Genomic DNA, 13295 nt, shown 5'->3' on the forward strand with positions numbered 1-13295 from the left:
GGCAGACTCAGTCCTCCTGCAAGGAACAGCAGTGAGACACGATTTCAAACCTGCTCAGCTTTGCTACACAACTGTACATCTCTCCATCTCAGATAAAACCGGGCCCACCTCAGTCAGGGTCCCCACAAGCTACTTATTCCTTTCTCCCCAAAAGCACTCACATTTGGAAAGTGATGCTGGCTATTAGTGGTAGCACTTGGTTGTGGCAGAATCTTCCTTTTAATTAGATGACGATATGAAGAGGCTCTCCTTGGTACCACGTGCAATGGAGAAGGTGTTGGTTGTAGAAAGCACCCCTGCCGAGGCTGTCAGCTCCCATCCAAGCACATTGCACAGGAGGATGGTCTGCTCCTCTTTCCCTGGGAATTTATTAATTTTAGACGTCATTGCAGTAGAGCAGATTCACCCCCCATCAGAAATAAGAAATAAAGAACTTTCTGCAGAGCAAAGAGACCCAAACTGAAGCACAGGACATACTTTGTTAAAAAAAAAAACCAGCACACACAACTTTGATGTATTTGATGCAGGAAATGACATGGTTTCTCTAGCTACATTGCTATGAAATCTTAAGTGAAAGATTGCTTCCAGCAGAACACTCCGATTCAATCTGAAGAGATTTAAGAAAAAAATAACATTTCAAGGCCCAATTAGTTTCCTGATTAAGAAGTCAAGATGGGTAAGGAACTGGAGCGGTAGCTGTGATGCGAGTCTTTCTCCTTGATTATGCTTCTGTTTATTAATGAAATTTTAAAAACTAAGATACAGGAATATAAAAGTCTGACCTTTGATGTATGTAATATGCCATAAAGTAGAACCAGTCCTCCAGATTTTTTCTTGTCAGCTTTGCATGTACTAAACAGAAGTTGCCTTTAAAGATAATTTTAACATGATTACAGGTCTCTCTCTAAGACTGAAGTTCTTTCTTAAAGTATATAGATCGGCCCTTCTTTCTTTACAGTATTTAAAAAAAAAAAAAAAAAGGCCTGAAAAGTTTGAGAACCAACACTTCCTGCTTGTCTCTTTTTCTTGGCGTACTAAAGTCACGCAAAATCTTGTTCTTCCTTTTTTTTTTTTTTGCTAGAGAAATTTGTAGATGATCTGGGCTTCTCCCTGAGGGGAGAGGGGCTTCCTTGCTATGGAAAAGTAGGAAAAAGGCAGTTCCTCACAAAACCAGCTTTTCTTATAAATGCATTAGTAATGACCATAAAAATGAAAACAGTCTAAATAAGAAACATTTCTGGGTACTGAATGAGGATATCAAGCACTCGGCAGAAGTGAGCCCATGTCAGCCATTCTCCAGCCAGCCACAGAGCCCCACAGAGCCCCACAGAGCACGTCCCATTTCATTGTTTAAAAACATACAACCATCTTTACACACTAATAATCAAGCAGCACGTTATTTCCAAGGAATAACAACTAGAAATAATTTCTGCAGAACCATGTTCCTAAGAAAATCTAAACCTCCAACTCAAAAATTTGACTAAAAAGAGGGAAAACAACTGAACTTTCCCCTGTGTCGGGGAATTTGAGAGACTTGCCCGTGCCCAAATTGGCCACGTACAAATGCTAGAACAAGGGGTTACCTAAAAACGTGAGGGGGATGAGGGAGGAATCACCCAGGAGTAAAGTCAACTATACTGAGATTCCAATGTACTGCAGGCAGTGAAAATTGTCTAACCCCCTGAAGTTTGCAATCCTCGTCTAAAGTACTATATACTCCGTAAGTAAAACCTCCTGCCCCAGAAATCCAAGGGAGGGTGAAAGAACTCACTTGAAGGTTTGCCTCTTTGAAAAAGACCTGAGGAAAGGGAAAAAAAGGTCCATTTCAGGGCTCACAGAATAAGTGTATTTAGATACTCCTCCTTAAGAAAGGACCCAGATGCAAGCAAGGTTTGTGCCATAGTTTAAATCCAGGTTCCCAGGAAAACTTGCTTACAGAAAGATCAGAAGATCTGAGGATCATTACTGCAGAGGATTCAGAGAAATTATCTCCTATTACGCAGTTGAAGAGAGAACTAGTCTTGGTGTCTCTTTGGCTTGAACCTCTACTGAAATTTAATGCTGACAAATCAAAAAGGGATATATCCAGAATCCGTAACCCTGATAAAAATGGGAAATCTGTATCATCTTAATCAAAGGATATGCCACCCTGAGCTGGATCTGTGTCTTGTCCCTTGGCCTCATATGACTCCTGTGTGCTAGAGGTTAAGGGTTTGTTAAAGAATATCGGTTTTGATTAAGTGTCACATACGGTGTAAAACATCCTCTTTATCATTGGAAGTGAAGGTTGGGGGCCAGACAGTGCCTTTTAGTGAGCTTCTAATATAAATTAGGTGTCTTAGGTAATGGGTGGTTTTCAGACAGGATTGATCTTTCTATGGTCCAGTGAAAGTAGGTGTGTTTGGCGAGATGTCACAAAAGCGAGCTTCCTGGCACCTATACTAATGGGCTGGTTACCCCTTTTGGAGTAGGACTTGAAAAATGTAGCACAGGAATCCCCCCTCCCCCTTCCTAACTTTTTCATTTTCTTGATGTAATGGGCAAAGGTCTATATATCCTTTACTCCTTTGGTATTTCAGTCCTTGTATTTGCAGTATCACTCAGTGAATCTTAAGCCACTCATCCTTTTAGTCACTTACAGGTCCCTAAACTTGCATGAACTTAAAGATGAAGCGGTTATGAGTAGACTAGGTTACTTACTATTTTTATCAGTGTACAACCTTTAAAGAAAAATGTATCGAGTACACCACCACCACCACAACCAAATGATTTCTATTCCCCATTAAGTCCTCCTTGGAAACTTTGATTGCACAGAGACCTAGGAAGAACTGTAGAGATGTTAAACCCTAAGTTCCCCTGCCTCAAAAATAAGAGCAAACATGCATTTCTATAGACATCAAAACACATCTGTATTTTCCTCTTTATGAAGCAGAAATTCTCTCAGCTTTGTGCAAAGAGTGGCATGATCAAAAGCACAAACTGAGCACATGAGCGCCAGAAGCTCTAATGCAGAGTCTAACCATGGACCTCAGGTAAAGAGGGTATATACAAAATAAACCTTTCTTTTATAGTTCATTGACACGTTGTAGTTAAAACTTTTCTGAAAAGTTTCCATGGATTTATGAAGAAGTGAAAGCACAAATGTGCAGTCGGTATTGCAGGCTCATAAACCCAGCCAACCCACAAAGTCCATAAAACTTTAAATATGCTAGAATATGTTGCAAACATTTTAATATTTCACCGTGTTTCCCACTTACCCACTAATTATTTGAGCAGCAGTAAATATCAAATTTGGTAAAAATATTTAGATAATCAAAGTAAATAAGTCTATTCTGATTCTCACCCAGAAAAGCTTCTTTGGTTCCCAATTTAACCAGGATAATCAAGATTTAGAGCATGAATATCCTTACTTTGCTTATTAAAATGTATTTCTCTTTAGGCAAAGACTTAGTCACATATGGAAGTCTAAGTACAGAATAGCTTCACTGAATACAGCAGGATTATTATGAATAAAGTTGCATTTGCCTGCAAACCACAACAGAAATGCCCTGAGATGTTGCCTTCCTTTTTGGCTATTTCAGATATGAAGGACAGAAACTTTTCTGCTCGCATGGAAGACCTAGACAACATTTTCTCTCTCCAGCCTCAGGACCTCTCCTGCTTATTTTTGCTTATTTGTTCATCATTACTCTGAGCCCTTTGTCAAAGTGCTTTTAAATGTCCTTCTTATTAGAGACATTTTCAAAACCCAATCAACCAGCTGAGATTTTGAGGTTTTTTCCCAATAGCATCAAATGAAGGACACTTATTTCTTACACCCCTCATTCCCAAACTGATTCCTACATCCAAAGGGGACACATGGAACCAGTAGTGTGGTGTACAGTGTTTCTGCTTGGTAGATCGCATATTGAAATGAGAAAAGAGACGGGTATTTTTCAGGTGTGGGTGCTTGGTGGGGACACCTAAGGGAACCAAGACGCTTGCCAGGTGCTGAGGTCCTCAGCCAGGCCCTCAGTAAGGCTCAGGCACCAAATGCCTCTGGGCTCATGGGCTGGTCTTTGGGCCCCCAAAAGAAATCAGCTTTCTTATTTCGAAGGCGCCCACCTCGACTGTCAGGGGTACAGTACATCTTCATTTCTAGTATCTTTAAAGAAGATATTTCTTCCCAGGTAAAGGCATCAAATGGAATACAAATACGTATTTTTACTGATTGCTAGGAATAATACATGGATACCTCTAAGAAACAATTTGCCATAGTGTTAAAATACAAGAGTCATGCAAATAGAACTCCACCATCTTTGAAAACAGAACTACTGATTTCACAGTGAATGTACCCATCTCAGAGCGGCCTCAATGACAATGACCTTCCAAACCACCCCAGGAGCTCACTTAGGAAATACACATAAATTTTATAAGGTTGTCTTATATAGCATCTCACATTATTCCTCATGGAAGAACTGAAAAACGCTTCAAAGCTGCAGAGTCTTTGCCAAAATAAGTCATTCACCCATGCGAAACACCCCTGATCGTGCAGGAAGAACACTGGAGTACCTGCAAGGCCGTACGTCACTTAGCTGTGTGGATTTGTTGCCACTAGGACCATGCCATTGGGAGCACCCAGAATATCTACAACCAGGTTTAAAAGAGCTGATGCCAGAAGCAGGGGAGGGAGGCAGAACAACCACAACAGGAGCCCCCTGCAAGCTCCCTGAACCCTGGTAGGAGCTGCCTCTAGCAGCTGTAGGCAGCCCTTGGGGTTGCTTCCTCTGACTCCCATCAGCGTCCTAATTCCTTTTATTATTTTTTTTAATGGCTGAGACATAATTTCAAGGTGCTCCTGTCTGCTAAAACTCATGTTAAATGTTAACACTGCCTGATTTGTCACAGGAGAACCTCCTCCTCACTGCAGAAGCACAAGGGGGAGGTGGGAAGGAGCACTCCCAGACACTGGGCTGGGGATGAGGACAAAGCTATGAGAGGTTGCTAATCAAGGCACTTCTCTGCCCTTTCCAAATGCACTTTCTCACAGTCTGGCAATTACTGAATAAGAGTGTTTCTGACAAGGAAACCGGTTTATTCCCAGCACACCCTGTGTATCAGGAGGGTGGGAGTGAGCGGGCTGGTGCGCAGGACCAGGAGCAGTCTGGCACTGGCATCATGGACCCCCCTGCAGCCCCCTCTATTCCAGGAAGAGGGAAGTTTCCCTGGGGCTTACCTTTCAGAGCTAGGGTGGCAGCAGCATCACAGCAACGCTTCACGGCCTGCCCTGCCATCCTCTGTCTCCCACAGACACCATCGGTGGCCAAAGCCCCCTTTGCACAGGGTCATAAGGAGCACGAGACAGGATTCAGCGACTGGCAGTTCATTTTTGCTGTGCCACTGCAAAGAGAAAACAGAGATATCTCACTGCTGCAGAGAAGTATTACAGAGATACTGCTAACTCCACATACGGAGATTTTGCGCCTCTCTTGAATTATTCAATTTGGCAGAGATAAGAAGTGCTGGAAGTGTAACATTGAACGGAAGTTGCCCGAGCGATCAATTCTATGTTTATTACTCTCTTTTTTTGTCCTGATGGGAATACAAATTAATAAAAGTTGTGACAAAAAGGTGATTGGATTCCTGGGAATTCCCCTTTTGTCCCATGGCCACCAAATGGCTGCTGCTGTGCCTCTGTGGGCAGATCACCTGGTGAGCTGGCTGCCCTCACTCGGGGTGCGAGGAAGGGGAGGTCTGTTCTGTTTGGGGATGAACCATGGAGAAAAGGGATATTTAAGGCCCATTGCCACAGAAAGTGCATGGTCCTGACTGAACGTACAATAACGATTGGACATTCCTGCAATTGTACATTCCTACATCATGTCCTACCTGAAAGGTAAGTGATGGATGTGAGCAAACATTGCTGTAGGAGATGTAAGAGGCAAACAAAGGCCTTTGGAAATGCACATCTACTATCAGAGAAATCTACTTAAAGGGGTTACTTTGAAATAAAGAAAAAATGGCTTATCTTCTTCCTTATTCCTTAATGCCAACACAGCCCAGAAAATAATATGCCTTAAATGCAGTCTGGCACCCCACACCTTCTACTCACCCCTCTGAAGGAGCTCTCTTGCAGGCCTTACCAGTGCAAAATTTCTCTCTACAGAAGTGACCCTTCAAGGGTTTGAAAATTTTGCAGGTAGGAGTGGAGGAGGGGAAAAATAAGACAAAAAAACCTTGACCTTTAAAGAACAGGCCTGCCAAATTCAAGGGACAATTTTCATGAAATAGAGTATTAAATCATCCAGCGCTCTTCTCTTCCTAAGCGCAAGGTCCCTGGTTACTATCCTGCACCCACTTTGCTTTTATTAATTGCTAATTCCTATTAGTCTTTCTTCATTAGACGGGAGAAGAGTGGGTTTCACGTGCTGCGGTTGCAGATCCACCTCCGTCACAAAATGGAGGCCCATCCCCGCTCCCCTGGGGCCCCTGGCTGCCCCGGGACCGAGCCTGAGGCACTGCTGCACGCACCAGGCCCTTCTGAGCCACGTTTTCGGCATCTCCACTCCCTCTGGGACGCGTGGGGCTCCGTGCCACCCCAGGGTGTGCCAGGCTTTGCCCAGGGCTCCTGCAGCAGCTCGTGACAGATGAGCTTGACAGCCTGCGCCACAACCAGGTGACTGAGCATTAGCCAGTGCAGGCGCTAAGTAAATCTCATTCCTAATCCAAATCGCTTTTGATAAGAACAAAAGCTGTGCGCAAATGAATATTTCCATCTTATTTCAAATTCTAGGTTTCAACTGCAATATTAATGCTATTTTACAGTGTAATTTACTTGTAATAATATGTCATTATTGCCATTTTACAGTTTTCTCTTAAAGTAGTAAAGAAAATGTTTTAAAAGGCACAAATAGCTGCAGCACAAATCTCCATTCAGCCTTGGAATCTGTGCTTTCCCATCAGAATGGCACGTAATTGAAAACAATGACATCCCCAATGCGCTAAACACTCCAGTCATTAACACATTTTTATTTTGAAATAAAAGAGCACGCTTATAGCTTTTTTCCTAAATAGTAAATATAAATTAAACATTTCTCTTCCGTTCCCAGAATGGCATCTGCCAGTGAAGCCAGGGCTGACCTCGAACACTTTGCACACATTCGTCTGAAACTGACATGCTGGGTTTAGACAAGAACTTCCCCAGGGCAAAGAGTTTGGTGGCAACACAGGACGTAAAGGCAGCCCACAGCAGGAGAAGCATCCCTACCTGGTGACAAGTTCCTGAGCGCCAGGTGACCGTACCACTGGGTTGGCAGGAATTGCAGAAAACTCAGGTAAGTCTTCAAAAGCCAGGCTGTGTGCGAAGGGATGGAGATGTCACGAGGAAGGCGGCAGCGCTCAGTGGAAAGGGCATACTTCACACACCCTACATGTAATTTTACAGCAGTTATGCTTTCATCTCTCCTATGTATCTTTGGGTGAAAACCATTAGTCCTCTTGATGCGCAAGTGAACCCATCCTGGGGAAGAGCTGACAGAATCTTTGCTCTGTGAAAGGCTCTAGAAACGTTAAGGGCAGGATCCCACTGTTATTTATGAAAAATATAAAGATGTCAACAGCTGGACTTAAATAGCAGCCACCCCTTGATAAGAATTTGAAAACCCTATTTGTGCTTTGCACAGGCTTCAGTACCTTTCCACATAAAAAGTGTCCTCACAGCTCCGTCTCACCCCCTGCATGCTCCCAGTCCTTGGGAAGAGGGATGGGAGCTGTGGTTGGCAGGAATGGAGATACTGCAGGGAAAAGTCCTTCCTGAAATCTGTGTGTGGGACATTTCCATGCAAGGAGGTCACACCACCACACTGCTTGGGCACAGGCCTGAACTACAGGCAGCCCTGAACACACCAGCCCTGTAAGATACCGGGGGACTGTGAGTTGGGCACCTCTGCTCTGGGGAATTCGACTGAAGCCCAATGAGCAAAGGAGACATCAGGGTTTGGCTGCCAGTCAGGAATTAAAAATCTCTTTGTACATTTTCACCCTAACACAGCACGTGAACAGGGACTTCAAAAATATTTTTTTCATTTTGGTTAGTCTTTATCCTTGCTTACTTTGTGGTGTACCTGCTTGCATGGCCAGATGGTTGCAACCAATTGGTTCATCAGGGTGGAGCTGAGTCAAGGGATGCAAGCTGGCTCTGCGGGCAAGTCTAAAGACTGTCACAGACTTCCCCTCCTCCCCCAGAAGGATTCCCACTGCTCTTCCCCCACCACAACACTCCACAGACAGATGGGGTGAAGGGGATCCAAGTGGTCAGGAAGGTTGTAGGTTACACGTCAAGTTGTCTCCTGAAGTCTGGGGTTTTATACCAGCAGTGACTCTTGTTGAGCAGCTGTGACATTTATGCTGCATTTCCAAAAAATATGATTTCTCAGTGTGATCTCTAACTGAATTTGGCAGAAAAATATTTAATAGCTGACAAAACATTAGTAAATAAAAGCAGATCAAGATGATGTTGTTACAATAACAGATTACATTACTATTCTCTGTCCTTAGGAAAACCCTGATTAGACCAAGATCCTCACGGGGTCTTATGAATAAGTCAGGAGAGGGCTCTAATGACCCCGCGTGAGAGCGTGCGAGCTGCAGCGCAGCCAGTGAGGTGCCAGGTGCCTCTCGGAAACAGACACTAGCCTGGATGACTAACAGCAGTTATCACAGGGGGGTTGTTGATTTTCTTTAATAATTTGGGCCAGATTTTCTGCTAGTATAAACTAGCACTGCTCTATTGAAGCCAAGAGAGTGCTGCCAATTTATATCAGCAAAACCCGACCCTTAGTTTATTTTTAATCCTTTTTTTTTTTTTTTTTTTTTTTTTATGCAAGTCCTCATTATCTTATTGAAGAATTGTACCTCAGTCAGGGTATTCCCATACAGAGACTTTTCCTGTATGGGAAACTCTTGAGAGCTGAGGTACCCTTCCACCTTTGCAAGCACACCTAGCATTGATTGCTGATCGTAGATATTGAATTGCATAATTACTGTACTAAGAGAAAATTACTTTTTGCTTGCGAGTGTCAGGACAGCTCTGAATCCATGAATGACTCACCCTCAGGCATTGGTGTTTAATTTATGAGCTATTTATCTCCTTACACACACCCCAGCACAAACAATTATACTTAGTAATTTGTTGATCTTATCAAGGCTGCTAAATGTTACTATTGCTACTTCCAATAATGCTGTGCTTGGAAACTTAAGCAGGACTTATAACCAAATTTGGATACTTTGCACACAATTCAGATTTTGGAGAAGTTTAACTCTTTGGCAGCTAAAAGGTTTTGTGTGCAATTTTGAAAGGAGAGCAAATGTCGCGTCTTTTACTGACAAATTTGGCGAGGTGGCTCTTCAGCAGCATCAGAGCCCCTGGTGAGAGCTAGTTCTGTCCTTGCAGGGCACGGGTGAGTTTTCTGAGTGAGGAGGGGAGAGAGGATCGGGTCCCTGTCCTGGGCCACAGCACCCACATCACTTCCATCCCCCCAGCAGCGGCTGGATGTGGTTAACCCTGGGGGCCGGCATTCACACACCGAGCCATGGTGTCCTCCCTCAGAGCCCGGCCTGCTGCTCCAGCTCACCCCTGGGAACCTTTATATGTGGGGAACAGCCTTCCTCATTACAGAACGGGGACTTTATTAACCTTTAAATTATTACATGTTTACCATAAATCAAACTTTATGGACCCCAACTCTTTTTGTTGTTGGTAGGTACCAAACATGGGGCCACACGGGCTTACCTGAGGCTGTAATTTGGGTGAAGGCTGCTTCTCTGTGCGGCTGTGGCCCTGTGGTGGAGAAAGTCCTCACAAACAGGCTTCCCAAATCCTCCTCACAAACCTTTCCTCCTCCTTGCCTGCTGCTGTGACCATTAGGCTCAAGGAAACAGAGCATGAGAACTCGGTATCAGAGGCACAAGCGGTGTGGGGATTTCACTCTGTGCTTTCAAGTCCAGGCTTAAATTATCTGCAATGTCAGCCCAGGAGGTGCTGCCTCGGCCAGGTGGGGGACGGCTGCTGGCGGTGGTGGGGCTGCCGAAGGGTCTGGGTCACTGGAGATAAAAACATTGTCAACACAGAGTGGTATACCTTCCACCTCTACCCTCACCAAACCAGCCCTTGGCGTGTTATTTATCCGTGTTTGGCCATACCCCATAAATGATCTTGGCCTTTGCGAATCTCCCTGTTGGGCAGAGTTCCTGCCCCGTGCGGCCCAGCAGGGCCGAAGCCAAAGCCCTTCCCCTCCTGCGGCAGCGGCACAGCAACGGGCAGGGAGACCCCCGTGTCCCTGTTCAGCCCAGGTCTGTCAGCCCACACGCTTTCCAAGACTCAGACGAACGTATTTTGTTAACCTACAGATCCCACGTGCCCTTGCAACAGCCGCAGATTTTATGTTCTGTATGGTCTATAAAGTGTTTCTGTGCTGAGCACATACACTTTGCATGTAGAAAATAAAATGCTACAGGCATTCTGTAACTGCGCGGAGCCATAATGAGCTCTGATGAGCAGGCACCTACCAAATCATCAGTTTATGAGGCTGAGCACACACATGTAACTTATTTCACAATATGCAACACGCTGCCATATGTGTCTATTCCCATGGATCGGGAACGGGCACTACCTGTAGATAGAAGCCAAGAAATAACTGCTTCAAAGATGACCTTGAAATGCAGAATTGACTTTAAAACTTTCAAAGCGCAACCGGCACGGCGCTATTTCAATCCATTGGGATATTGTCATGAATACCACTACTTTGGTTATTATTATTTTTTCAAAGCCTCTGGTGGTTTTCTGAAGTGAAATGGTGGTTCAGCATCATCAAACATATGGATTTAATATGGGGGAGTAAAAATTAAAAGAAGTGATTATTAAACAATTACTAACTTCTAATGAGTCCCCCCCCCGCCGCCTTCATCCTCTGTGACCTGAGTTCATGAGTGGAGGGAAACACCAAAGTACAGCTAAAATTTTTTAAACTTAAAATCTTGCCACGCACTTGCCAGCTACATTTTGGTGGCTCTTATCCTACTAAAATGTTTACTTCATTTTTTAAACAGCCGGACAAACACACACACATGACTTCCAGGCTGGCTACTTCCAGGTGGCTACTTCTAGTTCATCACTGAGCACACCCACGCTCTGTTTTGCCTTAGGTAACACACCGTGGAAAGTTTCATGTTTGATCTGATGTATCAATCTGCACAGACAGACCAAGACTGCTCCCCTTGTGCTACTCTGGGAAACACTGATTAGGACAGAAAACTATATCCTACGTGACAGGTAACCGTGGGCACAAATAGTGTTAAAAAGTTAAACCTCCACTCTCCTTTGTGCTTCTTAGTGATCTGAAATGTCACGTATTGGGGTGCCCAAACACATCACCTAGACGCTGCCATTGATGCTGCCAGTAAGAGACAGCAGTAAGCTTTGGCTTGTATACAGCAATGCTTTTATTTGACCAGGAACGTACTTTTCGAAGTGAATCTGGCAGCAGTGATCTCCCTGTGCCCACCAGCATGTGTTTCACCCCAGAGGCAAGCCATTGGCACCATGGCTATTCCACGCCATGAGGAATGGCAAGCGAAGAGGAAGGGTTAGTTGTCCTCCTGCTCCTCCTCCTTTGCAAAATTCTCTAGTTTCCATATTTTAGAAGAGCAGTGTCTACAATGTTTTCTCACCCATCTCCAACTGAAGAAACAAAATGTCTCCTTCTACTCCCCATCACCATACCCAGTGAGGACAGGTCACTGAGAGTGAAGAGCACACAGGCAGATTTCACTTTTTTTTTTTTTTTCCCTTAAATAGCAAATGCGAGTAGGATGGATACATTGCACCTGGGGTCACCTGTGCAGGTGGAAATGCATAAATAATGTGTGCTTGGCTTAAATTAAATCACAATTCTACTTAAAACAGAGTGCCTGAAATTTGCTACAATTATCTACAAGTTTTTAAGGAGCTGTACATCATAAATGCATAGACCCACCGAGGAGAAACACAGACTGCACACATTTCATGTGGCAGTTGCCACAAGTCACCAGCAACAGGAGTAATAAAGCTTATCAGATTTTCTTTCTTTTAATAAAACTTGGTTTTATTCTGGAATATGTGCTTTGCTTCAGTAGTTAAAAGAACATAAGTTAAAACAGCTGAAGAGATAAACTATTCAGGCAAGTTAATAAGCTGAAACATAAAATGTAAGAGAATATGTATTTTTAAAGATGTGGCAAATACTTTAAATTTGTTTTCTATTTTCAGAGGATTGTAATAACTTAAAAAAACCCTGTCTATCAAGAACAACTTGGTTCAATCTTTAATTATTTTCAGAACAGGGAGGTGTCGTGAACCACACACATTCAAATCTAAACAAGTAAGTCTAATAAATGTAACCAAGAGATGCAAAAATAGAAACCAACCCATTAATTGTGCTGCCCTTTCTAACAACTTCTTCTCTGACATGTAGTAATTAGGGAGCACAGGAATATTTTGGAAACCAGAACAAATTTGAGACAGGACAAGAGAACAGGTTTCAGCAGGTATCAGTGCAGTAAAGAGGTTACTTCTCTTTCCCCAGCACATACGCTGCGCTTCTCGCTCACCTTTCACTGCATCTAAAACCCAGCGTGAGCCCTTCTCTGTTACAAGCACCTTGCTGACTTCCAAGAGAAACAGGTAGGCTCAGTTTTCTTTTGGATTTGACTTTTAACACAACATTTGGTGGTCCTAATCTTTTCTCAATTATGAAACATCAAAACAATGCCAAGAACAAATACTCGCTGCACCAGGGAAATGACACAAAAGAGAATTTCAACGGTTCCAAAACATCTGAAGTCCTAATTTCCCGGCTTTGCAACACTCTCCCCCCTCCTGCCACCACGAAAAAAAGGAGGCACTCTTTAAAACAAAAATCAACAACTATGTATTGAAGGCATCTGCCCTCCCTCTTTCTCCTCAGTGCAACTAAAGGCATGATGCCAACTTTTTGACAATGAGCCTCGTGGCTCTGGCTGACCCGTGTCTTACTCTGTCAGAAACGAGCAACGAAGCTCAAAGGTGGCGTCTCAAGGGAAGCCTCGGTGCAGGACACCCCCAGCACTCCCAATTCCTGAAACGCAGAGGGGAGGCTACCCAGGGATAAGCTGCCTTTCCAAAGTTTATAGCAAGCAAATTTATCAGACTGACAGGAGAGGTCTGGCACACCAACAAGCCATGGGTAACACCAGCATCTCTCCCAGCCCTGACCCCACTGAATCTGCAGCTGAAACCACCA

This window comes from Calidris pugnax, unplaced genomic scaffold (genome assembly GCF_001431845.1).
Source record: "Calidris pugnax isolate Ruff unplaced genomic scaffold, ASM143184v1 scaffold103, whole genome shotgun sequence".
Classification (NCBI taxonomy): Eukaryota; Metazoa; Chordata; class Aves; order Charadriiformes; family Scolopacidae; genus Calidris; species Calidris pugnax.